The sequence below is a fragment of the Moschus berezovskii genome, chromosome 1, assembly GCF_049115385.1.
Source record: "Moschus berezovskii isolate FMDL1 chromosome 1, NW_MosBer_1.0, whole genome shotgun sequence".
Taxonomy (NCBI): Eukaryota; Metazoa; Chordata; class Mammalia; order Artiodactyla; family Moschidae; genus Moschus; species Moschus berezovskii.
Genome location: NC_142460.1, coordinates 155905116 through 155917100, shown reverse-complemented (window position 1 = coordinate 155917100; position 11985 = coordinate 155905116). Strand labels below are relative to the sequence as shown.

Genomic DNA, 11985 nt, shown 5'->3' with positions numbered 1-11985 from the left:
GATCTCCTTGCAGTCCAAGGGAATCTCAAGAGTCTTCTCCAACACCACAGTACAAAAGCACCAATTCTTCAGTGGTCCATTCTTTATGGTTCGATTCTCACATCCATGTATGTCTACTGAAAAAACCATAGCTTTCAGCAAAGTAATGTCTCTGCTTTTTAATATGCTCTCTAGGTTTGTCACAGATTTTCTTCCAAGAACTCTACACATGGACATCACCAGATGGTCTTTACCAAAATCAGATTGATTATATTCTTTGCAGCTGAAGATGGAGAAGCTCTACACAGTCAGCAAAAACAAGACCAGGAGCTGACTGTGACTCAGATCATGAACTCCTTATTGCCAAATTCAGACTGAAATTGAAGAAAGTGGGGAAAACCACTAGACCATTCAGGTATGACCTGAATCAAATCCCTTACGATTATACAGTAGAAGGGACAAATAGATTCAAGGGATTAGATCTGATAGACAGAGTGCCTGAAGAACTATGGGTGGAGGTTCGTGACATTGTACAGGAGGCAGTGACCAAGACCATCCCCAATTAAAAGAAATGCAAAAAGGCTAAATGGTTGTCTGAGAAGCCCTTACAAATAGCTGAGAAAAGAAGAGAAGCTAAAGGTAAAGGAGAAAAGGAAAGTTATTCCCATCTGAATGCAGAGTTCGAAAGAATAGCAAGGAGAGATAAGAAAGCCTTCCTCAGTGATCAATGCAAAGAAATAGAGGAAAATAATAGAATGGGGAAGACTAGAGATCTCTTCAAGAAAATTAGAGATACCAAAGGAACATTTCACGCAAAGATGGGCACAATAAAGGACAGAAATGGTATGGACCTAACAGAAGCAGAAGATATTAAGAAGAGGTGGCAAGAATACACAGAAGAACTATAAAAACAAGATCTTTCTTTGTGACCCAGATAACCACGATGGTGTGATCACTCACCTAGAGCCAGACATCCTGGAATACAAAGTCAAGTGGGCCTTAGGAAGCATCACTGCAAACAAAGCTAATAGAGATGATGGAATTCCAGTTGAGCTGTTTCCAGTCCTAAAAGAGGATGCTGTGAAAGTGTTGCACTCAACATGCCAGCAAATTTGGAAAACCCAGCAGTGGCCATAGGACTGGAAAAGGTCAGTTTTCATTCCAATCCCAAAGAAAGGCAATGTCAGAGAATATTCAGACTATCGATATTGAAAGTACATCTACAAATGGAACAGTTCTCCCAGAGCACCTGTTGAACATTAGTGGAAGACTTCAGGCCCCTAAAAGGACAAGAAAAATCTCTTCACAACTAGATAGGAAAAGGGAAAAAGGAAAGCAGGAATCAAAAAATGGACCAACAACTCTGGCAGGAAGCTGAAAGTGAGAAGAGATTTTCCCAATCAGAAAAACCCCTCATGGTGGGGAAATCAGCTAAGACAGAAAGGGATGTTTGGTGGATTGAAGGAGAACATAGTGGATGGTCTGTGGAAGGCAGGACAGGGTAAGAACTGTGCACAAGGTCCATGCCACAGCCCTGCCCACCCTGGCCTGAGTAGTGTGTCTCACTGCAGGGGGGGCTGGGTGCTGCAAAGTGAAGGTCTGGAGCACAGACTCAGGGAGGAGCCAGCTGTTGGTTGTGAAAAGATAGCTTGAAGGGACAGGAGTAAAATAATATACAATGTGTTCTTCTCTTTTCCATTTCCATGTATGTGATCTTCTCTCTAGTCCTTCAAAGTTACCTACTAACCATGAGGGTGGGGATTATTAGGACTCCTGAAAAAGGAATTTAATGAGGAAAAAAATAGTCAAAGTTCAGTTTGCTACTTGAGTGCAGAAAGAAGAAAGTGAGAGTAAGAGTAAAGAGGTAGACTCTTGTGTTGATGACCTTAGTCTTCCAAGCAGAGATTCCAAGGTTATGGGGAAGCCAAGAGTAGAAAGAGCTTCAGTTCCACTCCTGATGTGAATGAGGGAGGAGGAAGCCTCACAGGTGGGCTTTGCACCAACACAGGATGGCAAAGCCGAGGGAAAGTGAGTGTGAGTCAAGGCAGAAAATTGGGGCTGAGGTGACACTCCCGACTCTCCTCATACTCTCGTAGAGTGTGGAAGGGATCCAGAGGTTCTTGCCTGCACTGTGAGGGATATGGAAAGTAGCTGATCGTGCAAGTTTGTCTGAGCAGAAGGTCACCACGGTGGCAGCAAAGTGACCTTGTAGCCAAAAGATGTTTGCAGTTTTTTCGGGCTAGAAATCCTCTGGAAATCACAGCCAGACATCAAGGGGATCCGTAGTGCCAGCAAGAAGCAATCAAGACCAGAGATGACTTCCCTGCTGCATCTGCTTGACTCTCCCTATTGATGATTCCTCATGTGATTTTTAACTTTTTGTTTGTTAACATCTTTTCCTCTGCAGGTTCTATGACTTGTGATTATGGATGAGTTTGACAGAGTGTTTATGTATTTGCACTTGAAACTGCAATACTTTGGCCACCTCATGCGACGAGTTGACTCACTGGAAAAGACTCTGATGCTGGGAAAGGTTGGGGGCGGGAGGAGACGGGGACGACAGAGAATGAGATGGCTGGATGGCATCACCGACTCTGTGGACATGAGTTTGAGTGAACTCCGGGAGTTGGTGATGGACAGGGAGGCCTGGCGTGCTGTGATTCGTGGGGTCGCGGAGAGTCGGACACGACTGAGCAACTGAACTGAACTAAACTGAACTTTTAAAAAATTATGGCAAATATTCATAACATACATTTACCATTTTAACTATTTTAAAGTGTACATATCTATTCGTGGTTAGGGAACTAAGATTCTACATGCCATGGAGCAACTAAGCCTGTGTGCCACAACTACTGAACCCACGCGCTTTGGAGCCCACATCAAAACTAGAGAAAAGCCTGAGTGCCACAATGAAAGATCCCACATGCTGCAATTAAGACTCATTGCAGCAAAATAAAAAAAGTTAAAAATAAAAAAAATAAAGTGTATGATTCTGCTTTGGCAGACATTCTCTGATACAAATCGTACCAATGTTTTCTTTGGTCAGTCTCCCAAAGCATTAGAAATAAAAATGAAAATAAACAAATGGGACCTAATCAAGGGTACAAGCTTCTACACAGCAAAGGAAATCATAAGAAAGAGAAATGAACAAAGATAATATACAGAATGGGAGAAAATATTTGCAAGTGATGTGACCGACAAGGACTTAATTTCCGAAATATGCAAACAATCATACAACTCGACAACAAAGAAACAACCCAATCAAAACATGGGCAGAAGACCTAAAGAGAAATTCTCCAAAGAAGGAATGCAGATAGCCAATAGGCACATGAAAATGTACTCATTGCTAATTATTAAAGAATTGCAAGTCAAAACTGCAATGAAGCCCTGTCACAAGAAGGGAGACCCTTCCAGGGCCCAAGGGTGGGCTCTTTTCTAATGCTCAGAAATGACTTGTGTGAAGAGAAACACACTGACAAAGCAAGAGACTTTATTGGGAAGGGGTGCCTGGGTAGAGAGCAGCAGGTTAAGAGAACACAAGAGAACTGCTCTGCCACAAAGCTTACAGTCTCAGGGTTTATGGTGATGGGTTAGTTTCCAGGTTGTCTCTGGCCAATCTTTCTGACTCAGAGTTCTTCCTGGTGGCACATGCATCATTCATCAAAGATGGATTCCAGTAAGGAGAATTCTGGGAGGTTTGTAGGACATAGGAACTGGTGCCCTCTCTTCTTTTGACCTTTCCAGAATTCTTCCTGTTGGTGGTAGCTTGCTAGTTCTGAGTTCCTTACCAGGACCTCCTGTTGTAAGATAACTTCTATAAGAAGTTACTATCTTGCCTGACCAGGGTGGGCCAGTCAGTGGTTTCCCTAACAGTATCATCTCATGCCAGTCAGAATGGTCATCATTAAAAAGTCAACAAATAACCAATGCTGGAGATGGTGTGGAGAAAAGGGAACCCTCTTACACTGTTGGTGGGACTGTAAGTTGATGCAGCCACAGTGGAAAACAGTATGGAGGTTCCTCAGAAAACTATAAATAGAATTACCATATGATCCAGTAATCCGAATGAATAATGAAAATGTGGTACATATATACCATGGAATATTACTCTGCCATAAAAAAGAGTGAAATTGGGTAATTTGTAGAGACATGGATGGACCTAGGGCTTCCTTGATAGCTCAGTTGGTAAAGAATCCGCCTGCAATGCAGGAGACCCCAGTTTGATTCCTGGGTTGGAAAGATCCACTGGATAATGGATAGGGTACCCACTCCAATACTCTTGGGCTTCCCTTGTGGCTCAGCTGATAAAGAATCTGCCTGCAATACGGGAGACCTGGGTTCCATCCCTGGGTTGGGAAGATCCCCTGGAAAAGGGAAAGGCTACCCACTCAGTATTTTGGCCTGGAGAATTCCATGGACTGTATAGTCTGTGGGGTTGCAAAGAGACGGACACGACTGAGTGACTTTCATTTTCACGGATGGACCTAAAGATGGTCTTACAGACTGAAGAAAGTCAGAAAGAGAAAAGCAGATGTCATATATTAATGTATATATGTGGAATCTGAAAAAAAAAATGGTATAGACAGTCTTATTCACAAAGCAGAAATAGAGACACAGACATAGAGAATAAATGTATGGATACCAAGGGGGAATTCTCCAACCTATGCTTCAACAATATGTGAACCATGAACTTCCAGATGTTCAAGCTGGTTTTAGAAAAGGCAGAGGAACCAGAGATCAAATTGCCAATATCTGCTGGATCATCAGAAAAGCAAGAGAGTTCAAAAAAAAAATCTATGTCTGCTTTATTGACTAAGCCAAAGCCTTTGACTGTGGATCACTGTGGAAAATTCTTCAAGAGATGGGAATACCAGACCACCTGACCTGCCTCTTGAGAAACCTGTATGCAGGTCAAGAAGCAACAGTTAGAACTAGACATGGAACAACAGACTGGTTCCAAATAGGAAAAGGAGTATGTCAAGGCTGTATATTGTCACCATGCTTATTTAACTTATCTGCAGAGTACATCATGAGAAACGCTGGACTGGATGAAGTGCAAGCTGGAATCAAGATTGCCAGGAGAAATATCGATAACCTCGGATAGGCAGATGACACCACCATTATGGCAGAAAGTGAAGAAAAATTAATGAGCCTCTTGATGAAAGTGAAAGAAGAAAGTGAAAAAGTTGGCTTTAAGCTCAACATTCAGGAAACAAAGATTGTGGCATCTGGTCCCATCACTTCATGGGAAATAGATGGGGAAACAGTGGAAACAGTGGCAGACTTTATTTTGGGGGGCTTCAAGATCACTGCAGATGGTGATTGCAGCCATGAAATTAAAAGATGCTTGCTCCTTGGAAGAAAAGTTATGACCAACCTAGACAGCACATGAAAAAGCAGAGACATTACTTTGCCAACAAAGGTCCGTCTAGTCAAGGCTATGGTTTTTCCAGTAGTCATGTATGGATGTGAGAGTAGGACTATAAAGAAAGCTGAGCACTGAAAAACTGATGCTTTTGAACTGTGGTGTTGGAGAAGAATCTTGAGAATCCCTTGGACTGCAAGGAGATTCAACTAGTCCATCCTAAAGGAAATCAGTTCTAAATATTCATTGGAAGGACTGATGCTGAAGATGAAACTCTAATACTTTGGTCACCTGATGCAAAGAGCTGACTCATTTGAAAAGCAGCTGATGCTGGGAAAGATTGAAGGAGGGAGGAGAAGGGGATGACAGAGGATAAGATGTTTGGATGGCATCACCAACTCAATGGACATGAGTTTGAGTAAACTCCAGGAGTTGGTGATGGACAGGGAGGCCTGGCATGCTGCAGTCCATGGGGTCGTGAAGAGTCAGACACGACTGAGCAACTGAACTGAACCAAGGGGGAAAGGGGTGGTGGTGAAATGAATTGGGAGATTGGAATTGATAAATATACACTATTGATACTATGTATAAAATAGATAACTAAGGAGAACCTACTATATAGCACAAGGAATGCTCTGCAGTGACCTAAATGGGAAAGACAACCAAACAAGAGGAGATATATGTGTGTGTGTATATATGTACACACACACACATATGTTTAGCTGATTCATACTGCTGTATGGTAGAAACTAACACAACGTTGTAAAACACCTATACTCCAATAAATTTTTTTTAAACATACAGGTACCCCTGTGTTCATAGCAGCACTACTTTCAATAACCAAGACCTAAATGTCCATTGACAGATAGATGAAGAAAGTATGGTAGATATATACAATGGAATATTTTGTGTGGGTGACCCTCTTAACAGTGAACTCCAGGTAACAACACAGTAACTGTCAGTTCAGCTACACCAGTGTTTCTGAAGACAAGAGCTTCTCCACCAAAGCAGGTTGTAAATAAATTTTGAATGGAACCTAGTATCACCCTGAAGGAATTCTAACTCCACAGTGCTGGGGTAGTTCACCAAAATGGCTTCAGAGTAGACTAACCTTACACAGTGCATTTTTAAAAAGACACATTTATTTCAGCATTATGATCAGACTATTACATTTAGCAATCGACAACTTGGGTGCAAAAGAAAAAAAATCTACATTAAAATCTTTTATTGGAATGCTTTACACTTTGCACAGAACAGAAACTAAAACAACCTGTTATACAATTAGTTACAAATACAGCCCTTTTTTGCCCATACACATGAGTATTTTTGCCCATACACATGAGTATTGTCTAAAACATGCTTTCTTTGTAGCAGCTAGGCCCTGCCACCATTGTGCTTGCCTGAAAGTTCACAAATCAGTGTAACCTGTAGCCTCCCTGTCACTTCTCTGGCTCTCCTCTCCTGCTAACCTTTGTTTCCTGGCAATAATTAAAACTTTCTGTCACTGCCATGGTTACTCGTGGTTTGGCAAAATATTGGCCTCCACCACCATTGGGGCCAGGACTTTTGCCTCCAAAGTTTCCTCTTTTCACGGGTCCAAAATTTGAAGATCAATTGTCATAACTGCCAAGATCACTGTAGTAGCTTCCACCACCTCCAAAATTGCTTACATCATTACCAAACCCATTATAGCCATCCCCACTGTCACCATATCCACAACCACACAGCTCCCACCAAAGCCACTTCGACAACTGAAGCTTCCTCCACAACCAAGGTTGTCATTTCCATCAAAACCACCTCCATGACCGCCACCAAAGTTTCCAGAACCACGTCGACCTCTTTGGCTGGATGAAGCACTAGCCATCTCTTGCTAAGATAGGGCTTTTTTACTTCACAGTTGTGGCCATTCACAGTGTGGTGTTTCTGAATGACAATCCTGTCTATGGAGTCAGGGTCATCAAAGGTTACAAAAGCCTCTCTCTTTTTGTCACTGCCTTGGTCAGCTGTGATTTCAATCACTTAAATTTTCCCATGCTATTTAAAATAATCTCTTACGTGATATTCTTCAGTGTCTTCTTTAATGCCACCAACAAAAATCTTTTTCCCAGTTAAGTGGGCATCAGGTCTTTGACAATCTTCTTTTGAGATGGCCTACTTTGGTTCCAAAAACTCTTTCATCCACCTTGTGTGGCCTTGCATTCATGGCTGCATCCACCTCCTCCACAGCAACGTACCTGACAAACTGGAAGCCTCTGGAGCGCTTGGGGTTTGGATCCCTCATTCCCACACAGTCTGTAAGCATTCCCTGTTGTTCAAAATGGCTCTTCAGACTCTCACTGTTTGTTTCAAAGCTCAGTCCTCTGATGAAGAGCTACTACAGATGTTCGGGCTCTTTGGGAGACTCAGATTTAGACATGACATCAGTGGAAGACGGTACACTTCAATGATGATTTTTCTGCAGCATCCATGAGCAGAAAAGAAAAGCCATAATTTTTTTAAATATCAAGATTTCTGGGAATTGTTTGGTGGTCCAGTGGTTAGGACTTGATGTTTTCACTGCTATGGACCAGGGTTCCATCCCCGATGGGGAAACTAAGATCCATCAAGCGTTGTGGTAAAACTGAAAATAAATCAAGATTTCTACCTCATATTTAAAAAAATAGAGGATCTTTCAGCACTGGATTTGAATTTCCTTAAGGTCTCTGAAGCTGAATGAACATCTACTCTCCCTATACAGCATTCTCTTTAGACATGATCTCCACAGATTTTTTTTTTCACATGTTTTATTTATGGAGAGGGATGTATTTTTGGGCCCCTGTAATCATAAAAGCAAACATTAATTTAGTGCTTATTGAGTGCCCAACACTGTCCTCCTCAACACTTTACACGTATTAATTAATTTAATTCTCATAACATCCCTGTGTAGTAGATTATCATTGTCCCTTTTTCTGATAAGGAATCTGAAGCACAGAGCTAGTAAATGGTGTAGTCAGCAAATGTGGTGAGGTGAAAATCGCTCAGTTGTATCTGACTCTTTGTGACCCCATGGGCTATACAGTCCATGGAATTCTCCAGGCCAGAATACTAGAGTGGGTAGCTTTTCCCTTCTCCAGGGGATCTTCCCAACCTGGGGATTGAACCCAGGTCTCCTGCACTGCAGGTAGATTCTTCACCAGATGAGCCACAAGCAAATGTGGTAATAGGGAACTAAATGATAAGGAAGAAAGAATTGATTGAGGGGAAAACAGACAGCTCTGCATATTGTTGGTGTCCTTTGTTTTGTACACAATTTGAAGGCTAAAGCAAGTGCATGATCTTTGAGACAGCAAGCTGTCTCATGTATTTCAAGGTTTGTGGTGGTGTGCCAGGTATTTGGGGCTTTCCTGGTGGCTCAATTGGTAAAGAATCTGCCTGCAATGCAGGAGACCCAGGTTGGATCCCTGGGTCAGGAAGATCCCCTGGAGAAGGAAATGGCAACCAATTCCAGTATTCTTACCTGGAGATTTCCCATACAGAGGAGCATTTGAGTTAATGAAAATCTGAATGCTCCTGAAATGGGTTGTTACTGTGTGTCACCCTGTGTGGATATGCAAACCAATTCTTAGCTGTTTAGCCCAGAGTGCTACAAGTATTGGACTTTGTGTCTAATCCCAAGAGTGAAGTTGTGGTGGCACTGATGGGGGAAACATGTATTTTCACAATGGCAATCAGGAACTCTAGCAACTTCTTCAGGCTTTCAGGAATTTGAACCATTTCCTGGGATCAGAAAAGAGGCCTTTAAATAAAGGCTGTATGTATATGGAAACTCAGCACAAAAATACATTTAAAAACTCTTTTCTGGCACCTCTTTCTGTACGAACAGCAAGATAGTTCACTATATTTTTTTAGTTGAAAGAACATTTCAGCTGCCATGCTTCTCATGCCAACATGATGTCATTTTCAAAAGAAACGCAATTCTAATATTAAAAACTTGAAAAGCAAACCTAAATCTTAACTGAAGTTTCTTTGAGAAGAAGTTGTAGTGGACATGTTCTATTTTCCACCTGCCTATCACTTTACAGTTTTTTTTCTGATAATAGAACCTCGATTTTCCTTTGGAGAATGACTCATCCCCTATTCTTTGTCCTCTGGACTAAAGCATATGGTTAAGTATATAATCCAGAGTTTGCTAATGAGAATAAGATTTTATCGGAACTACTAGGAAATATGTACTTTGTTTCTACTGGAATGATTAGCTATAAGGATGATATAGGTTTAACACTGGGGAAAGGTGAAGAGGTGGGGAAAAATCACTGCATGAAAATAAACACTTTGACGGCAACAGAGAGGGAAGGACCATATTTGATAACATTGTTTGCACCCTGGATCCAGCCATACATGCAGCTATCTATTTATAATTTTTTTTCAGTTAAATCAGTTTGCATTTTTGACACTTGCTGGAAAAAGTTCTCGATATTATAGCACAAAAGAAGAATTCCACTTAATACGCATAACAAAATATCTAAAAATCCTTTTTCCTGTTTCTTTGTACCTCTCAGTATCATTCAGAATGGCAGCTGTGCTAAATTTCTAGTTTTACTGTCTCAAATCTCCCAGAAACCTCTCTGAAACTCAGATTACTCTCTATCTTCATTTTTCTCACTCTGATTCTCAAAACTTTGGAGGTTCTCTTCCTCCCCCACTTCCTTCAGGAGAAACATAAGCTCTAGCTGAGTTTTGGGCATCAGTCTAGCCTTCTGAGGCTCCTTTTGCTTCTATACCCCTACTTCTTACCTAGATCAGCACAGTTAGTGCCCAGGGCGCTTTCTGAACAACAAAGGATCCTACCTCTTCAAATTGATGAAAGGCCAAAAATACATGTTTAATTTTCTGTTCTGGCCTCATTTGTATTCAGTACAAATAGTGAACATTAATTCTGTTTGCAAACAGCTACTCCTGGGGTTACCTTTCAGTAAATTTTGTCAGGATAATGCCTCAGTGTTTTGTTTTGTCTGTATGATTTGTTTAAGAGGGTGGGGTGGGGTGAGGAAAAATTAAGTTAGTTAAACCAGTTTAATTGTCCTTACAAGTCAGAGGAATGGTCAGGAAACCCAGCTAACATGAGTGCTATGGGCAATTGCTACTCACTATTCCCTTTCATTTCTCCCTCTTCGGGAACATTCTTTGGGTTTTTTACAGAAAGAGCTGGAGACTCTCATTGACAATTGCCTCACTCAGCAGCTCCTTCTTAAACACATTTTTTCAGACACTGTGCCCAAGACTCTTTAAGTGTTCCAAGGATTTTGACTCATTCAAAAGCAGCCCAGCTGCAGTTGGAAGGGCACCAGCTCTTGCTCCATAAAGGTCTAGATTGTCTCTACATTAAGAGGCATCCAAAAGTTCTGCTATGTTGTACACTCAGATGAACCCCAGCCCTTTTGTGAACACACTGAATGTGAGTAGTCTGAACCACATTCTTGGGTCTACTCAAACTGTCTTTGATGCCCTCAGGCTGGGGAACCCAGTGGGGAGACCACTATGATGACTGCGCAGAGCCTGAGAACTATCAGGATGAGTCTGGGAGACATCTCACCTTTTAAAAGTCCCATCTTTCTTTGACACTTTTTTTTTTTTTAACGAGTCTTCCCAGCCACAGTAAAGTCAAAGTCCATTATAGTATCTTGGAATGGTAGGAAAAAGGTGGGAAGATAACGATGGCATGGCACATCCAGGGGATAGTTGAGAATTTAACGAAGGGACTATTTAAAAAGATGTGGGCAGGGTTAAAGGAAACTTCTGGGAACCATAGGCTTCCCAGGTGGCTCAATGGTAAAGAATACACTTGCCAATGCAGAAGACTTGGGTTCCATTCCTGGGTTGGGAAGATCCCCTGGAGGAGGGCACCACAACCCACTCCAATATTCTTGCCTGGAGAATCCCATGGATAGAGGTGCCTGGTGGGCTATAGTCCATAGTGTCACAAAGAGTCAGACACCACAGATCCACTGAGCATGCACGTACTGGGAGCCATAACTAGCCCCAGGTCTGTCGGGGCAGCAGCAGCAGGTGGTAAACAGAACTAAGAGAGAACTGTAGATGCCCACAGGGTTGGAGAAATGGTGGTCAGATAAAGAATGCAGACACAGCTAACAGAGTGGCCCTCTGATGCTGCAAGGGGGAGGTCCTGAATAACATCCTGCCTTGTGATCCATCAGTGGCTCAGTGATAAAGAATCTGTCTGCAGAGCAGGAGCCGTAGGAGACCCGAGTTGGATCTCTGGGTCAGGAAGATCCCCTGGGGAAGGAAATGGCAACCCATTCAAATATTCTCGCCTAGAGAATCCACATGGTCAGAGGAGCCTGGCTGGCTACAGTCCATTGGGTCACAAAGAGTGGGACACGACTGAAGCCACTTAGCGTGTAAGCACTGTGATCCATCTCCTGCAGGTGCCTTCCATTGGTCAACACCAGGCAAAAAGCCAGAGGACAGTTGATGTCATCCCTAAAAGTCAGTCCTGAGTCACAGAGCAGGGCTGAATGGGTCTGGAAGGACGCAGGGAAAACCAGCAGTCACTTCCTATCTTTTCCCGCAGCTGGCACCTTGGTTCAGGCATCACCCTTGCTTGTCTGGCCTGTGATGCTGGCCTTCTTGCCCGTCCTCTT

The 11985-nt window shown here is 42.4% G+C and overlaps 1 pseudogene; it reads right to left on the bottom strand.

Annotated features, from left to right (window-relative positions):
- Positions 1-6783: 6783 nt before the first annotated feature.
- On the bottom strand, positions 6784-7760 carry LOC129552163 (heterogeneous nuclear ribonucleoprotein A1-like 3; annotated as a pseudogene).
- Between the last annotated feature and the right edge of the window lie 4225 nt (positions 7761-11985).